The sequence below is a fragment of the Haliotis asinina genome, chromosome 13, assembly GCF_037392515.1.
Source record: "Haliotis asinina isolate JCU_RB_2024 chromosome 13, JCU_Hal_asi_v2, whole genome shotgun sequence".
Classification (NCBI taxonomy): domain Eukaryota; kingdom Metazoa; phylum Mollusca; class Gastropoda; order Lepetellida; family Haliotidae; genus Haliotis; species Haliotis asinina.
The window spans coordinates 22,205,995-22,223,005 of record NC_090292.1 but is presented as its reverse complement, the minus strand read 5'-3'; the positions used below and the strand labels follow the sequence as shown (position 1 = coordinate 22,223,005).

The following is a 17,011-nucleotide window of genomic DNA, read 5'->3' as shown; positions in this document are numbered from 1 at the left end:
GCAAAGATGTTGGAATGTTTGGCCAAAGCCAGTTCTTCGCCATTTTACGGTTTGGCCGAATCTAGTTCCTTCCTGTGGAAGGTTTGGCCAAATCTAGTCCCTTACAGTGGAAGGTTTGGCCAGGTCCACTTCCTTCCAGTGGAAGGTTTGGCCAGGTCCACTTCCTTCCTGTGGAAGATTTGGCCAAATCCAGTCCCTTCCAGTGGAAGGTTTGGCCAGGTCCACTTCCTTCCTGTGGAAGTTTTGGCCAGGTCCACTTCCTGTGGAAGGTCTGGCCAGGTCCAATTCACCACCGGAAAACGTTTGCCCGATTTGAATTCTTTCTATGGCAACGTTTGACCAAGTCAACATCTTAACCAGGAAAGTTTGGATAACAAAATTTCAATCAGAACCGCACGATCCTTGTTCAAGGGATATTTGATGAACCTTACAAAATTCAAATGTTCTGTACACTTTTCGAAAGGTTTTGTGTTAGATATGTTTGACACCTTAGTGTCCAAGTGCCTGATGCAGTTCCCTATTTTGTCCAGTGTCATACACTCACTTTGTAGGATGCAACTGTTGGGGTGGGACAGTATATTGTCGCGAACGTCTGGTACCATAACAGTTGTAAAGTAGTTTAAAAAGACATCCTGAGTCGACATAGGACAATTGACGATTACTTGTGGATGTGGGAACGACATTGTTGCTATTTTCCCAGGGTATGACCAAACAAGCCAATTGTGACCTGTCATCGAGTTGTCGTCAATCAGAATAGTATGGTGATTCTGCTCTCGCGAACGTAATTCTGTCAAGGGTGTGGATAATCTTTCTCACGGTTCTCGCACAATAATTATTGCTCTGCAACGATCCAGAAGGATATATGACCATTTCACTGAATTTATGTATGCTTGATAATCACAATAATTGTGTTTCATGTATCACCAGCGGATGTGAACGATTGCATGACCTGGTATTATAGCATACCATTTTCGGCCTTTATCCAAAGACTGTGTTCAATTTCCCAGAGGATTCATGTTGTGAAATCTGTTTCTGACGTCGATGCCATCTCAGGAAAATGTCAGTGACGCAATATGCCGAAGTGGCGTCTTCTGATTTTTAGCCGGGTGGACTTTTGCTGGATTCACTCACACCTTTGCCTCAATCGTTGGCGATATTGAGGAATTGAAGCCAAAGTAAAAATAGCAAATATTACTAGTGGTAGATATCATGTACAATGAGTCTTACACTCTTGAGTGTCTACCCCGTGAGGCTGTGTGTGTAAGGGGTGATTAAAGGCTGTGACTCCGGCATCTTTTCATCAGCACATAAAGTCAATGATCTGTTCGCTGCGTCTGAGTGGGTCGACAGTGTGAATTCAAATCCCGGATGGAACTAACCCACAATGACAGGGTGACAAACAAAAGAAAATTTCCCATATCTCATCCCCTGGCGAAGTCTACTGTTATGACTCACATTGATAGGATGACTAGTGTAGCTTGAAAAGGATATGGGTTGCATAATGGAGGCTTACTGTAGACGACCTTGTGTGCAGCCCTTTCCCTCAAATGTGTGCAGAACATTCAGAGCATGAAGGGTTTTCTATAAAAGATCCACGTGAGATTATGCTGAAAAAACACCAGTCACTAGTGAACAGTGCCCGTAGCTGTCAAGGACACACAAGAAAGTGATCCATGTGTGAGTGAGTGAAATTTATATATTGAGTCTGGATTGTACTGGAATATGGATATCAGTCCGATCGGACACATCTGGAAAGAACTTGGTCGCCAACATGTCAGTCCACCACAGACGTAGCAGCGTGTCCTTGTTTAGCAATGACCGTACTCTGGCGAAGTCCACTTTTATGACCCACATTGATAGGATGACTTAACATTTCTAGTCTGTTCAGTGTAGCTTGAAAAGGGTATGGTTTACACAATTCTCACTTACTGTCTGACAAGCACAGTGATGACCTTGCATTCGCCCATTTTCGGTGTCCCCTGTCCTGATCTATGGGACGTTATTCCAGCCCTGTGTACAATCGATGAATGAAAAGCAAAGTTTAAAATATATATAAATAATCTCCATTTCTAACAGCCTCAGAACACAAAATATGTGTATTCGACTGATACTTTTGCAGGTTTGGTCGCTTGCTTGCTGCAAATAATTACCTCTAGTCACAGGAAAACACACACTGTGAAATTATCAAATACACGCATGCCTGCGCGCAAGTACATACATACATGCACAGACGCTCCGCCTGGATATATAGGTCGATTGGTGGCATCGATGGTACATCTCTCTACTACCGTCTAGAAATTAGTTGAATCCCACAGTCTTCGAGTGGGAGCTAAAACAAGTTTTTGTCATTTCAAATTATGTATGTTTTATATTATCCAATTTTCAAATCTCCCCAGGTTTGGATTACATTCCAAATATACATGATATACATCTTCACACTCAGCGTTACAAACTGCATACATCTGCATACTGTACTGTCATAGTGTCATACATCGTGGTAAAAGTGTTGATCGCCTCAACTGGCACAACTGTCGGAAACTCTTGTCATACAAACATAACCTTCGTATTCTGATCAAAGAAAGCTCAGATAGTTGTAAAACGTTAGCAACACCAGATCTGTTTCACTGAAAAACACCAGAATTGCGAGTGATGGAAGTAGTGACAAAATGCTCAACCTAGCCATGTCAGCATTCATGTTCGTCGGGTTTTCATTGTATAATGCATTTAACAGACAAGAGTCACGTCAATTTCTGATTCAGCAAAACGTACAATACCTGCTACCTATGTCATGATAGCACCGCTGATAACGATGCCCACTGTTAAAGGGTTAATAGATTTTAAATGATCATTAATGTGTGCAGCAAACAGAACAGGCGACAGTAAACAGTCTTTCCCACATTGTACTTAAAACCGCATAGAATGTCATTGTTGACCCTCGCGTATGAAGGGAAGCAACTGTGTTCAGCATTCTGCCTGTAACTTCAACTAACAATTAGCGTAGGCATTTTGGAACAGGGTTTATCAGGGTTATTTATTTATCCCTGCGGTATGCAAATTGAACGCCTCTCTAAATATTGACCTATCAATAGAAATGAAGTCAATGCAGCTTGGCCATTGTCATCATGCCCACCATTACAGACATTACCTGCCTATAATTAAAAACAAAGACCGATTGACCACTGAAGCATGGCATTGTGGATGAGGTGTGGGATACTGCAGGCTGACCATAATCTGTCATAATTGTGACACATGGCGGCCAGATCATGATCATGATTCAAGCCTTAGAGGTGGACCCACTGATGGACCCCTGGGTTTGAAGAGGCAGCTATTCCACAAACCTTCAACTACCCGGGATACAATACAGTTTTCTCCTCTCAATAAACTCGAAGGTGTGTGTGGTTAGTTTTACGCCGCTTTTAGCAATGTTCCAGCAATATCACGGCGGGGGACACCAGAAAATGGGCTTCACACATAGTACCCATGTGGGGAATCGAGCGCGGGTCTTCGGCGTGACGAGCGAGCGCATTAACCACTGGGCTACCGCACCGCCCCAAAATCGAAGGCTTTACGAGAATCAGTTAACGCTGTATAAGTCGATATCCGAGCTTCCATCGTCGACGTAATCGTGGGTTGATGCTTGTGGTGTCCTTGTCTGGAGTTGTTAATGTACAGGTTACAATCATAAGCTTGCTGTGGCTGAGCATTGCGTTCATCAATGTCGGTGATTGAAACACTTCCACTCTCAGATTTCCTGAATATTGTAAACATCCGTATACATGAACCTAATATGGTGTAAGATCATGGTTTGTAACAGACATTGCAAAAATGTTATTTAACTAATTTACACATCCTTCAACCATACATCCAAAACTCACTCACACACTCCGTACCATCTTTTGATAGAGCCTTCAATTTCAGATTCACCAGGCTGACGTTCTTTGTCGTTGTTTTTCTTCTCCTGTTGTCTTGCTGACGTCACCGTCATCACTCTCTCACTCACGCAAATGGGAGAATGGATCAAATGGAAATCCATTTAGGAGTAAACAAGAATGAAGGTGGTGCATTTCTCGTGGTGCAATGGCCCAAACTACTCATTTACTAAAAAATAAAATTTATTTATTTATTTATTTATTTATTTATTTATTTATTTATTTATTTATTTATTTATTTATTTATTTATTTATTTATTTATTTATTTATTTATTTATTTATTTATTTATTTATTTATTTATTTATTTATTTATTTATTTATTTATTTATGTCATTAAAGATAAACAATAATAGGCTGGCTCGTTCCTGATCTAACTATGAACTTGTGGTGACCTACCTTGAGTTGTTGGCCGTCCATAGCGTGCTAGCTTTATGTTCATATCTGTCATAGTGTAGTGTTTTTTCTGTCCTTCGATGACAGGGTTTTACGTCTTCAATTCATTTAGGAGATAAACATCATGTGCTGACCAATTTCCGGGTGTTATTGATTATTTGAAGTACGCAGAGCCGACGGCATGATGCAAAATGTTTGTCGACATTGTAAACAAAAAAGTAAACCAAAGGGTTTTACTGTCTGCATTCGCTTACATCGAGTACGAGTACAGCAGTGATATGTCATCAGCTGGCCGTTTCAGCTGATTCCCATTGCAACATCTGGAGTTACTCATTTGTGACGTCATTCTGATATTACGTCACAATATGATTTGGATGACTTCATCACTGTTGATGACGCAACAAAACAATTGTTTGCGATGTTTCTGCGTGTCAGTAAGCAGCGAATAGTCTTGCAGTTTCCAGGAACCGAATACCAATTTGAGCATGTTTGTGCAGACTACAGAACAGTGACTTTTGGTTTACAATTGCTCTTGTCACGATATGGCTGCAATACTGCCGATGTGACGATAAATTCGAACTCGCTCACTCACTCTAACTATGAAATATGTACATGGTGTTGAATAAAAAATGAATGATCATTTCTCTTTCTCTCTCTCTCCCTATCAATCTATCTGTCTATCTATCTATCTATCTATCTATGTACACGAACGTGTATGCAGCAAACAGATCATATTTGATACAACTGGGTCATAGGTTTCTGATTGCGTCGAATGAATAGCGAGTTCAATTTCAACAGGTACGAGCGACGTACCGCCCGTCTCTATAAACAACACGTGAGTGCTTTTCAGTGAGAGCGACCTCTCCTCTGTTCAAACACAAGGTGGAACTTACATGGACGGGTGTGCTTCACACCACTTTTATACGACTACATAGGTGTTCACGTCTCCATATTGCCAAGGTAGGATCTTTATATATGTCTTGTGTGATGAAACGCAATTCTAATTTACCTAACAACCTTTGGACAATGACCAAGTATAGATCAACGTGATGCAGAAACCCCCAAAACACATCGTTTCTAAATAATTAAATATTGACCAGACAATCCAGTAATTTGATTATCTTTCGCTAATTATATTAATTACGTCATTCTCGTGTCTTGTCGGGAGAATTACATAATTCATACTACGAGCAGAATATAATCTGCCATTCCACGTTACGAGCTGATTACTGTTTTATTGCACATACAGTGGAAACTGTCAGAAGCGGCATCTGTCCAATCTGGCAAGTTGGCAACACTGGCATAAAATCTCAGTCCCTTCCGTGACTTGTACCTTTATCACCAGTTCTTCAATCCGGCACATTGTCTAAACCGGGCAATGTCTTCAGATCCAGTGGGCGCCGGTTTAGACAGCTTCCACTGTATTAGTTTTCGACTGAACAAAGTCCAATATGAAAACAACAGTTTCAATATGAAGAAACAAAGGGTGTTGTGATCCCTATACTCCTACGCATAATTTCATCGCATAACCTTTACTTAAACGGGTGTGTTACGCAAGACTAAGTAGTCCGTAGCACACAAACCTATACTGGACAAAAATAGTTAGGGATATTTGTACATTTTGAAATTATGAATAATGACCCATTTGTTCATTGGTATACTGATAAAATATCAGTCATAAAAATACCAATATCTTATTTTGTCAAGTATACTTTATCAATGCGTCATGTATCCACAATGTACCACAATTTTCTGTGCCAGCTTGGTTTATTGGATTTTCATACTTTCGACAGTCGGTTAAAGAAATGACAAGTCGCTGCTTTGTTTAATTTGGATGTAGGGGTGACGCTATATTTCTATACAACACAAGGTATTAATTATATTACCTTTTGCAACAATATATTTTGTGTTCTTACCACAAGAGTTATTTCTAAATGTTTAATGAAGCAGTGGTGTATTTGCAGACAAGAAACAACTGAGTGTTTACTGAGTAAATATTTCTCTTATTCTCCTGTAGTAGAGAGTTTGAGTGTAAAATTGTGAATTAACTCAAATTTGAACGAAGTAGTCCACGCATATTGCTTGTTGAGGCATATCTAGATAACACCGTCCGAAACACGCCGCAACACCTCCTTGGTAAGTTCTTCGTCGAAGAAAGGTTTGGTTTAGGTAATGTCATCTACAGTTTTCAATTAGTCCATTTGTCCCATGAGGGAGGTTTGTCCTAAATCCAGTTGGTGTGCGTGAGGTTCAGTTCCAGTCCAGACAAGAAATGTTTGGGCCAGCACTGTTTTCAAAGAGAGTTGTTTAGAAGTTGTTTGATCAGTGGCACAACATTCAACAGCTTAATCAGCTTCCGTAGTGGCTAAGTGGAGGTAATTTCACAATTTGACACGTCCGTGACAACCACTACGGCTAATGCAATGCAAATTCCAAATTTTGACTTGTACGATGCTTGTAGGTGTTTTATTTGCTGGTGGAAAATTAGCAGGTGTTTCCCAAACAAAACTGTCACATCAAAAAGCAGTGTCATATTACAAGTATCCTTTTTTCATATTTTCCTTAGACAAACGATGATCGCGATATTTTATGTCCTATATTTTTTCCCATTTTAAATTGGGGAAACAAAACCGGGTCCCCGGTGTTACGTGTGAATCTTGTAACTAACTAGGCTACACCACCACCCCTCGCCCTTAGGAATGTTTCCTTTGATATGCCCTATGCACATCTAGCCTAGCAGAGACATAGTCGGCAACAGACGTCAGACACTCATGAATAGTGAGTGACTAGCGAGTGAAAATGCAACAGGTTTGGCAACCGTCAGACATATCCGAAAACACATTACGTGAAATCTTTTCAACGAGGGCGTCTGTCGGGAACACGCAGTGATAGGAGCGCCCCAAACATTACACAGTTCTCCGGTGTTTCGTGACTCCATGAAGGTATGGATTGTCTTCATACGTGCTAGTTTTATAAGCCGAATCTAATAAAATAGCTTGACTACCGCCTCTTGCAACTAATATGTGTCGTTGAGGACAATCTCTCTATCGGATCTAAATGTGAATAATGACGTCATCATACTCACATACATGAAGGCACTCATGTGAATCCAGCAAGTCACGTGTCAGATGTGATTCGCTGCGTGCATGCCATTACCCAAGCGTAGGTTGGTGGTTGTGGTTGTGGTTGTGTCCCTTGTTTACAGACTGTTTTGGCGTCGCTTTTGTACTGGATGATAGGGTATTTCTGAGTGTTGCGTTCATCAATGAACAAACTAACTCTATCGTGACTGAAACACCTTCGCTCTCCGATTGCATGAAAACCGATACAAGATCGTGTTTTTAAATTGTCTTTCACTGAAACATTTGATCAGATTGCGTTTTTAAATCTCTTCCACTGAAACATTTAATCACAGTTTTAGCGATTGCACAAACGTTCACACATTCACCAATTTACTGACCCACCTACCCATTTACCCAGTCACCCACACACTTACTCAGTCACTCACTCACTCACTTCAGTAACCTGATCTTCAGTAACCTGATCTTCAGTAACCTGATCTTCAGTAACCTATGCCAGTCGTAAGATGCAATGTAATTAAAAGGATCGTGTTTTCAGGCTTTCTGACATGGTTGACACATCGTTTCAATTGCTCAGATCGATGCTCATGCTGTTGATCACTGGATTATTTACCGACAGACGCTTTACGTTTAATATTGCCATTAAGGCGTAAAATTAAACAGCAAATGAACAAAACATTGAAAAGTCCAAATTTAAGCATTTGCCGACAGATGGGTGAGACTGTTTCGTTACGGTCTGAGTTCATGTTCTGTTTTTTATTTATTAAATGACTGAAAGTATGTTTGTATGTATCATGACACAAACTGTAACTCATTGTGACTTAATTCGGCTAAGTTAAGCCATACTATGTCAGATATGGCGAAACATATTCACCCACGAAGGCAAATTTCTAACTTTCCTCAAGTCAAGTTTTTTTGGGGTTTTTTCGTGTTGGTATTTTTATAGGCATGGGAGTTGATGAATGAAAGTCTCCTTAGAAGTATCAAAACTCACAATGTAAATAATATAAGGGTAATTCGATCAATTTTGAATGTCATTAAAAATCCCACATGTAGACAGGTACAATGACAAAACATAATTAAACTAAATTATAGCGTTAATGAAATGTTTGGTAAAAAAGCAAAGCTTTGATTTTGTGAATACCTCATCAGTACAAATATAATACAAAAAGAACACTTAAGAACTAGACAGAATGAAACAGACAAAATGAAATAAACTAAAATCGTAACATTGTACGTACATTGAGAATTTTATTTTATGGAGTACTCCAAACTACCAGCATAGAAGAGAAGTATACTATAGAGTCACTGTCCCCACACCAAACGATTTGATAAAACAGTCTAAACCAAAAAATACATCACAATTACCTTAACAAAATGTAATGAAAATTAACTGCAAGTGCTATTACAATTCTTATTATTATTATATTATTATGTTATGATTTAAGTTTATTTTGTTAATTATCGAGTCTGGACCAGACAATTCAGTGATCAACAGTATGAACAATGACATTCCTAAAAAAGTGAGTGATTGGGTGAGTTTATTTATACGCCGCACTCAGCAATATTCCAGCTATACGGCGGCGGTCTGTAAATAATCGAGTCTGGACCAGACAATCCAGTGATCAACAACATGAGCATCAATCTGCGCAATTCGGAACCGATGACATGTGTCAACCAAGTCTGTGAGTCTGACCACCCGATACCGTTAGTCGCTTCTTACGACAAACATGGCTTACTGAATATCAATTCTAAATGGATCTTTATATCTGACTGTGACATTCTTGTCTGGTGTAATTAGCCAAATAATATCAAAATGATGTATATTCTGAGACATCTGTTAATTCAGACACAAAGAAAGAATTTCAGAAAAAGTAGAAATATTGCAAACATCTTTTGTCCAGGGAGTCTCTGGAATTTCCGTTCTCCAGCATGAAATTGTGGCGCGTTAAAAGAACGGACTCACCCATAATACTAGCATTTCCTACACTCGCCAGCAGCGGAAGGGATGGTGTAAATCCAGCTAGGGTCCATGTACGTAGCAAAGGCACTGTAAGTCTCCATGGTCCCTAGTCTACCTTCAGTTGTTGGCGATGTATAGCCTGTTTCTATATTGTATTGTCCAAATAGTGATATTAGCTTTACCTTTCCATACTAGTTTTAATTAAGTTGTGATAGTCTAGTTGTTTTACTGTCCTTCGTCGACAGGTTTTTATAAGATACATATTGTCCTTTTCAATATTAAATCTTCTCGTCACGATATGACTCCAATATTAATTCACATTCCACAATCAATTTGTGACGTGTTAGACACTCACTCACTCACTATTTTACAGACACACATGATGCAGATACTGCTGTGCACCCTGGTCGCGTCCCTTCTCATAATAACCCGGAGAGCGTCTGGACAGGAAGTTGAAACCACGCACGGCAAAGTTGTTGGTTTCAGATCTACTGTCCTTGGCAAGAACATCGACACATATTTCGGTATTCCATATGCAAAACCACCAATAGGTAATCTCAGGTTCAAGTACCCACAACCAATTGAGTCTTGGACACCGGAACTCAAGGACGCACGTTCGTTGAAACCATCCTGCCTTCAACCAGTTCGGCCTACACCTGGATTGCCCTGGAGAGATGTTCCGTCCAACCTCAATGAGGACTGCCTCTACATCAATGTATGGGCACCAGCTAATGTCACAGCTAGTAGTACGAAACTCACAACTATGGTTTGGATCTATGGCGGAGCATTTCTGACTGGATCTATCAACATACCACTGTATAATGGTCAGTATCTGGCTGCTGAAAACAACGTCATCGTTATGTCCATGAACTATCGACTAGGAGCTCACGGATTTCTGTATCTTGGACCTGACACGTTTCCTGGCAACCAAGGCCTTATGGACCAGGCTCTTGCCTTGCAGTGGATTAAGAACAATGTTGAAAGATTTGGCGGAGACGCAAGCATGATCACATTATTTGGGGAAAGTGCAGGAGCAGCCTCGGTTGGTCTACATTTGTTATCTCCAATATCACGTGACTTCTTCACGCGTGCTATTCTTCAAAGTGGGGCCCCAAATGCAATGTGGACATCTGCTAAAGCATCGACAGCTAGAGCCAGCACCAAAAGACTTGCAAAGCTGTCGAAATGTAGTACAATATCCGATGCTGACATTTTCCAATGTATCCGAGATTTACCACCAGAAACGATAATAGAAAATCAGGCACTCGTTCCTACTGATGGTTCTAGAGAATTCAGTCCAGTCGTGGATGGTCATTTCTTACCTGATACTCCAGCATCACTCGTTGAAAAGGGACAAATGAAGCAAGTGGAAATCCTTCTGGGGGTGAACAAAAATGAAGGCAAAGCATTACTCGCCGGGATTCTGCCTACGATATATTCTCCATTTTCAAATCAGCTAAATGTCAACAGAACACAGTTCCAGGAGACTGTAAAAGCCCTAACCAGGGGACAGTCTTCTGCTGTTACCAAAGCTGTTATAGGCTCAGTATGCTGATATCTACGTCCCTTCTCTACATCCAAACTATTTGGACGATGCTGACGCCTTCCTTGGAGACAGTTTCTTTAAGTGCCCAACTACCAAACTGGCTGCTTCACATTCTGCAAATAGCAACGTTTACTTGTATTCCTTTGAGTATAGTATCCCATCGTTGCCAATACCACAATGGATGGGAGTTCCTCATTCTTTTGAGATAGAGTTAGTGTTTGGACTTCCACTTGGAGATGCCTTTACTTCGACAGATGTGGATAAGTCAACAAGTCGGAGCATAATGACTTATTGGACGAATTTTGCTAAAACTGGGTACGTACGTCTTCTTGTAGATATGACAGGAATTGTGGTTTAAATTAAAGCTAATTCTGAGGATAACTGGGTATTTGTACTGGCCTTTCAAAGGATGTGAGGTTACTTCCCCGGGAAACAATTGGCCAAAAAGTTAGGAACACAAGGAAATGGAGGCGGTATTGAGAAGATATTCCTGCATTTTTGTAATATCACTAACGTACAACACTACCATACAGTCAGTCACTACGTACGCTAACCATGTAGATGAGCGAGAGAGAGAGAGAGAGAGAGAGAGAGAGAGAGAGACGGACAGACAGTTTTATTCAGTAAAGGACCACAGCCCCACTTTACATCCGGTGTACAGAATATAGTACGTAGTTGTCAGAATGTAAAGAATATAGTACGTAGGTGTGATATTACTATCTGTAGAGGACTTTATGGGGTTAGTACCTTTTCTGTAATTGGTCAGTTTCACTTTGTGGCGGAATGAGAATTCCACATGTGGATATCAATACTTATCACACCAGCTAGTGGAGAAGTGTTATGTTAAAGGGTTAGTCCATTGATTTTCACAGAGACCCCAACCTACCGGAAACACCAAACTACCAATGGCCGACCTACAACTGGATGGATGAGCGTTTCCTGGTCTTCTCGTCGTCCGGACTGTCCACAGAGCAGGGCATGCGAAAGCAGCAGTGTGTGTTCTGGAACACTCTCTTACCACTGATCCAAAACAACGAGGACACATCTACAGGCAGTAAGTTTTCGTATCCTGTTTTACGCATATATGTGTCATAGAATGATCAGGACTTGGTGTAGCCAGGCGTCTCAACGACTAAAATGCATCTGCTTTTCGGACGTCGGGGCTTGCACCACGCTGTAGAATGTTACAGCCTATGATATTTAATCGTTTAATAGTAGTTTTTGGAGGGGGCATGTCAGCGTATTAACAATTTAATGAAACACACGTTTCTTCTTACGGAAAAATCATTATATTTTTAAAAGTGGCATGTTATAGGTCTTATAGGTATTTTGACGAGAACAGAGACTGTAACTGTAACAGCTAACATTTGTTAAACTGCAAACCTTAGTTGCATGATGTTGATGAGCAAGCTGACTTGAAAAGTATTAAGCAACACTCAAACGCATTCGTGTCTCTGAAAGGAAACTTCTGATAGCTTACCTGATACTTCTGTTTCAGCAACAACTGAGAGGGTGGTTTACAGATGTCACACCAGTGGAAGCAGGATGTCATTCACTGTGAACTCGTGTCTTATTGCCGTACTTGCAGCGTTAGTGAGTGTGTGAACATGGATGGATATCCACAACTTATTCACAGAAAAATACGAAACATAATTCCCGAGAGGCGAGGCTTTTATAACCCAGTAGTATAATACACAGCTTTTCTGTCAGTTTTGGCTTCTGAGAAAAAATCATCTGAAACTGTTGAATATATGATGAAAGAAAATTGGGGGTCACAAGTTCTCATGTGTAGCTTAATTGATGACTGCATCTTTTGAATCCTGAATTCAAATGACATTTCTTCATTTTGAACAAACATCGATGCATATTTATTAACCATTATATTTACACACGTACTGCATGTACCCTCTTTCATATACTGTACAAAATAAGTTAGGGATAGTCAAATGCCTATTTAGTAGCCTCTTCCATGTGGGGTTGTCTCTGTACCATTGTGTACAGTTTTAGGACTACCTATTTAAGATATGTTTACTTGTATATACGTTTCTTATGATTTATAAAGCCTATAAATTACAGTGAATATGTCTAATAAGCGCATGTGTAAGTATCCTGGAATATTTAGGTAATGTATACATTTCCTAATTCACTCAATAAATATACACAGTTCTTAAATTTTCAGAAAACTTACAAATTTCCTGATTTCAAGGCCTGGTGTTCACTTTCTCAGATATGATTTGTTTTGCTTAATGTGTAATGAAAACCGGAGAATGAAACCTTGTAGGACTTAACTGTAATAGCCGTTGTCATTCAATATTGAATTGATGCAATAAATGACTTCGTGTAAATTGATGATTCTGTATTATTTGAGATACACTAATTCCTATTTTTGTATTAGATGTCTGTTTCCTAGACTTGATGTAAAATAAACAAAGTATTCTCAATTCAGTTACATGTTTACTTTATAGTCAGTATAGTAAAGACGTTAAACACACATTGAGGAAGATATTGGTATGTTTGGCTGTGGAAGGTTTGGCCAAATCCAGTTCCTTCCAGTGGTTGGCATGATTCCATTTCGGCACCCGTGAAGAGCCACCTCCTCGTGGTGGGTGCTGGGTAACGCTAAGTGTTCATCTCCCGTGTGCACCCGGGACAGAATGTGTCCACACCACCCTATTGCTGGATCGTAAGAGGCGACCAACTTGAGCAACCTATTTTGCCGTCGGTTCCATCTCTGTGTCACGGGATCACGGTGGTTGAGGCTGGAACAATGTCCCTTTGCCCAACACACTACGAAGGCCCTTACTTTACCTAGACGGGTGGTACAAATTTCCCGGTTCTATCAATCGGCTGGTCAAGACAAGCCCCGTGCATGGTCCTATATTTTAGCATTTTTTTCTCATGTTGTGTTTTGCCCTTTTCGATTTCAGACTTGACTACCAAATTAATTGATATATGGCATTGCCTAGAGTCCTGTGCCAGAAGGCTGTGGCTCATGGCCCAAACCGGTAATGTTGACCGCGGAATTCTGTATATCCATGGGTTATTGTTCCGAACCAGCCGAGCAATAAATCTAGTAGACAAAAATAGATTTTCAAGTTATATTTTCTGGAGTATAGCATCCCCATAGCACTGGTGTTTGCATCCTGACAACCGGCACAGTTTAACACTGGCCTTGTTGACACTGTGTGGTGTGTGGGGAGCGGGGAGGTTGAATATTATTTATTGATTGTGTGACAACACAGTTCTGGTTCAATTCGAAATCAAAAAAGAGACGCTTTTGGAAAATGATCAAACGCATGACATAGATTCATGGGCTCGATTCCTAGTAAATGAAGCTTCTGTTCACGAGACAATTAATGGTCCGGGATAGTGCTCACTGCCTTCTTGAAAGTCTGAACAGGACATTACAAATGAATTTGAGAGTCAAGGTGCCACGACGGTTAAACGTTTCACAAAGAAAAAGGATGGGATCTTTAAGAAAACGACCACGTATCTATTTACGTTCGCCCTGTCAACACTTCCTCGGTATATCAATGCTGGCTATTTTAATATTGCAGTGGAGATGTACGTCTCGAATCGGCTTAGATGTTATAAATGTCAGCTATTTGGCTGAACTATTTTCGAACGCGGTGGTTTGTCACCGTTGTGGTGCAGCCATGACTTCAATGGCAGAAACTGTGGTGGTAAACGCATGGCATCTTCAAAACTGTGTCCTCAGTATCAAATGCAAGCCAAAATCACCAAACTAAAATATGAAAACATTATTTCTTTTGCCGAAGCGAAAAAGTTGCCAGCCAGTCGACACCTGTGTCAAGTTTGAGGTATTCTTCTGCAGTGTCCCACCCTGTTTCTTCTGCATCAATTACAGACAGTACACACCTATCACAAAGCCTAAAGAACAGACCAGTGCTCCTTCAGATGTGTCCGTGCACAATAACTTTGATCCTTCAGCTATGGAGGTAGCTCCTTCTTCACAAAATACCAGGAAGAATTCATTTTCCTCATGTCCTCCTCTTGAACCACCGTGACTGCATCGCCCAATCAAATCAAACAGGAATAATTGTAATCAGATTCTGTTGTTGATACAAGACTTCCGCATTATCTCTCCAGGAAACATAATGTTATCGTAAACATACTTAGGCTTTTATCTTACGACAATACAGTTTTTACCATTCATTTTCTCCCCAGGGGACAAAGCGACTGGATGGTCTTGCATCCTGGTCAGGCAGGGCATGATTCGTAATGCCGTTCAGCTGAAAACTACTCTTCAAGCTTTTGCTATTCGACTTACCTTGCACTTTGCGCTCACTTTTTGCTCTTCATATGTACCTCCTTCGGTTACTCGGTAATCTGACCTTCAAAGTTTGTATAATCAGCTCCCAAAGCCCTGCATCATCATGGGCGATCTCAATGGACACAACCCTCTATGGGGTACTACCGAAAATACAGAGAACGTTATTGAAGATTTAATTTCTGATAATAATTTATGTTTGAATGATGATTCCAATACATACGTGCATCCAGCCACTGGAACATATTTACTTGATCTTGCCCTCAAACATTTACAATTGAGATGAATGGTTTGTATGTGATGACCTTTGTAGAAGCGATCATTTCCCAACTATCCTGAAAGATAATTATACAACCTAATGATAGCCCACCGTCATCACAATGAATTTTTATGAAGACAAACTGGCCTTTGTATGAACAATTATGTGTTGAGAAATTAACACCTTACCACTTGTGCAAGATCCCATCCACTGAATGAAATTAGCTGTTTTAACAACACTGAATGAAATTTCTAATCAAACAATTCCTAAACCCTCTGCAACTCATCATATTCGGAAACCATGGTTTCCTGACGAATGCAAACAAGCAAGAACGTTGGAAGAAAGCAGAAAAATACTTTCGCCGACATCCTACAGTGCTTGCCATAAAAGGCGACTATGCTTGTCGTAAGAGGCGACTAACGGGATCGGGTGGTCAGACTCGCTGACGTGGATGACATGTCATCGTTTCCCAATTGCGCAGAATGATGTTCATGTTATTGATCACTGGATTTTCTGGTCCAGACTCGATTATTTACAGACCGCCGCCATATAGCTGGAATATTGCTGAGTGCGGCGTATAACTAAACTCACCCAATCACTCACTTTTTTAACACCTTGTACGATGGGTCGAATGGCCTTTATACAAAATAAACCATTCTTCTTCGTCTTCCTCTTCTTCATTCGTGCTGTTATCACAACACTGAGCTGATGAGTCAATATTTCCTGTGCATTCAGCGCTACTTGAAAAGGGTGTAGGCTGCAAAAAGCCTTGTTTAGGGACACCTACTACAAGGACACCGTTGTATGTGGCCTTGTAGTTTTAACAGGACAATCAGAGCATGACATATTTAATACTATTAGAAAAGGTCCTGGTAAGATTTCGTAAGCGTACTTTCGTGACTACGCAGCGGGAATGACCATTTACTCCGTAAACAGGTTTGGCAAACGACCTTAATAACTGAACACACATAACGTGAAATGTTTTCAACGGTTGAGATCACACAGGGATATGTGTGCTCCACTCGTGACACAGTCTCCACTGTTTGTTGACTGCAGGTGTGATTTGTCTTTATACATAGTTGTTTCATAAGCTGAATTGGTTGTCTAAATCCGCCTCTTGTGACTAACGTGTGTTGATGAACACGATCTCTCTGTCGGATCTAAATGTGACTAATGGGTCATCATACACACATATATGGGGGCACTGACATGATTCTCTTGTCAGAATATGTCACATTTCTAAGACTAAATTTTAAAAAGTGAAATGTTTCTACACGCCACCTTTATTTGTGTGCGTAACATTTTTTTATTGCCATTTACAAAATAGTTTTGACTTGGCCGCGTCCCGATGTTTTTTGTGTTCACTATGACAATGAGTCTGTAAGAAGGAGTGTGACTGAACCTACGACTCATTATAGTGTGCTAAACGTCTCAAGCTGTATTTCTGAGGGAGAAAAAACAGGGGTTTTTTTGTTTTGTTTTGTTTTGTTTTGTTTTTTGGGGTTTTTTTTTGTTTTGTTTTTTGTATCAAACATTTATAAAATTCAA

General features: G+C 40.3%; 1 pseudogene; it reads left to right on the top strand.

The window, feature by feature from the left end:
• The first annotated feature begins 7,093 nt into the window (after positions 1-7,093).
• Positions 7,094-13,262, top strand: LOC137260269 (cholinesterase-like; annotated as a pseudogene).
• Positions 13,263-17,011: the final 3,749 nt, after the last annotated feature.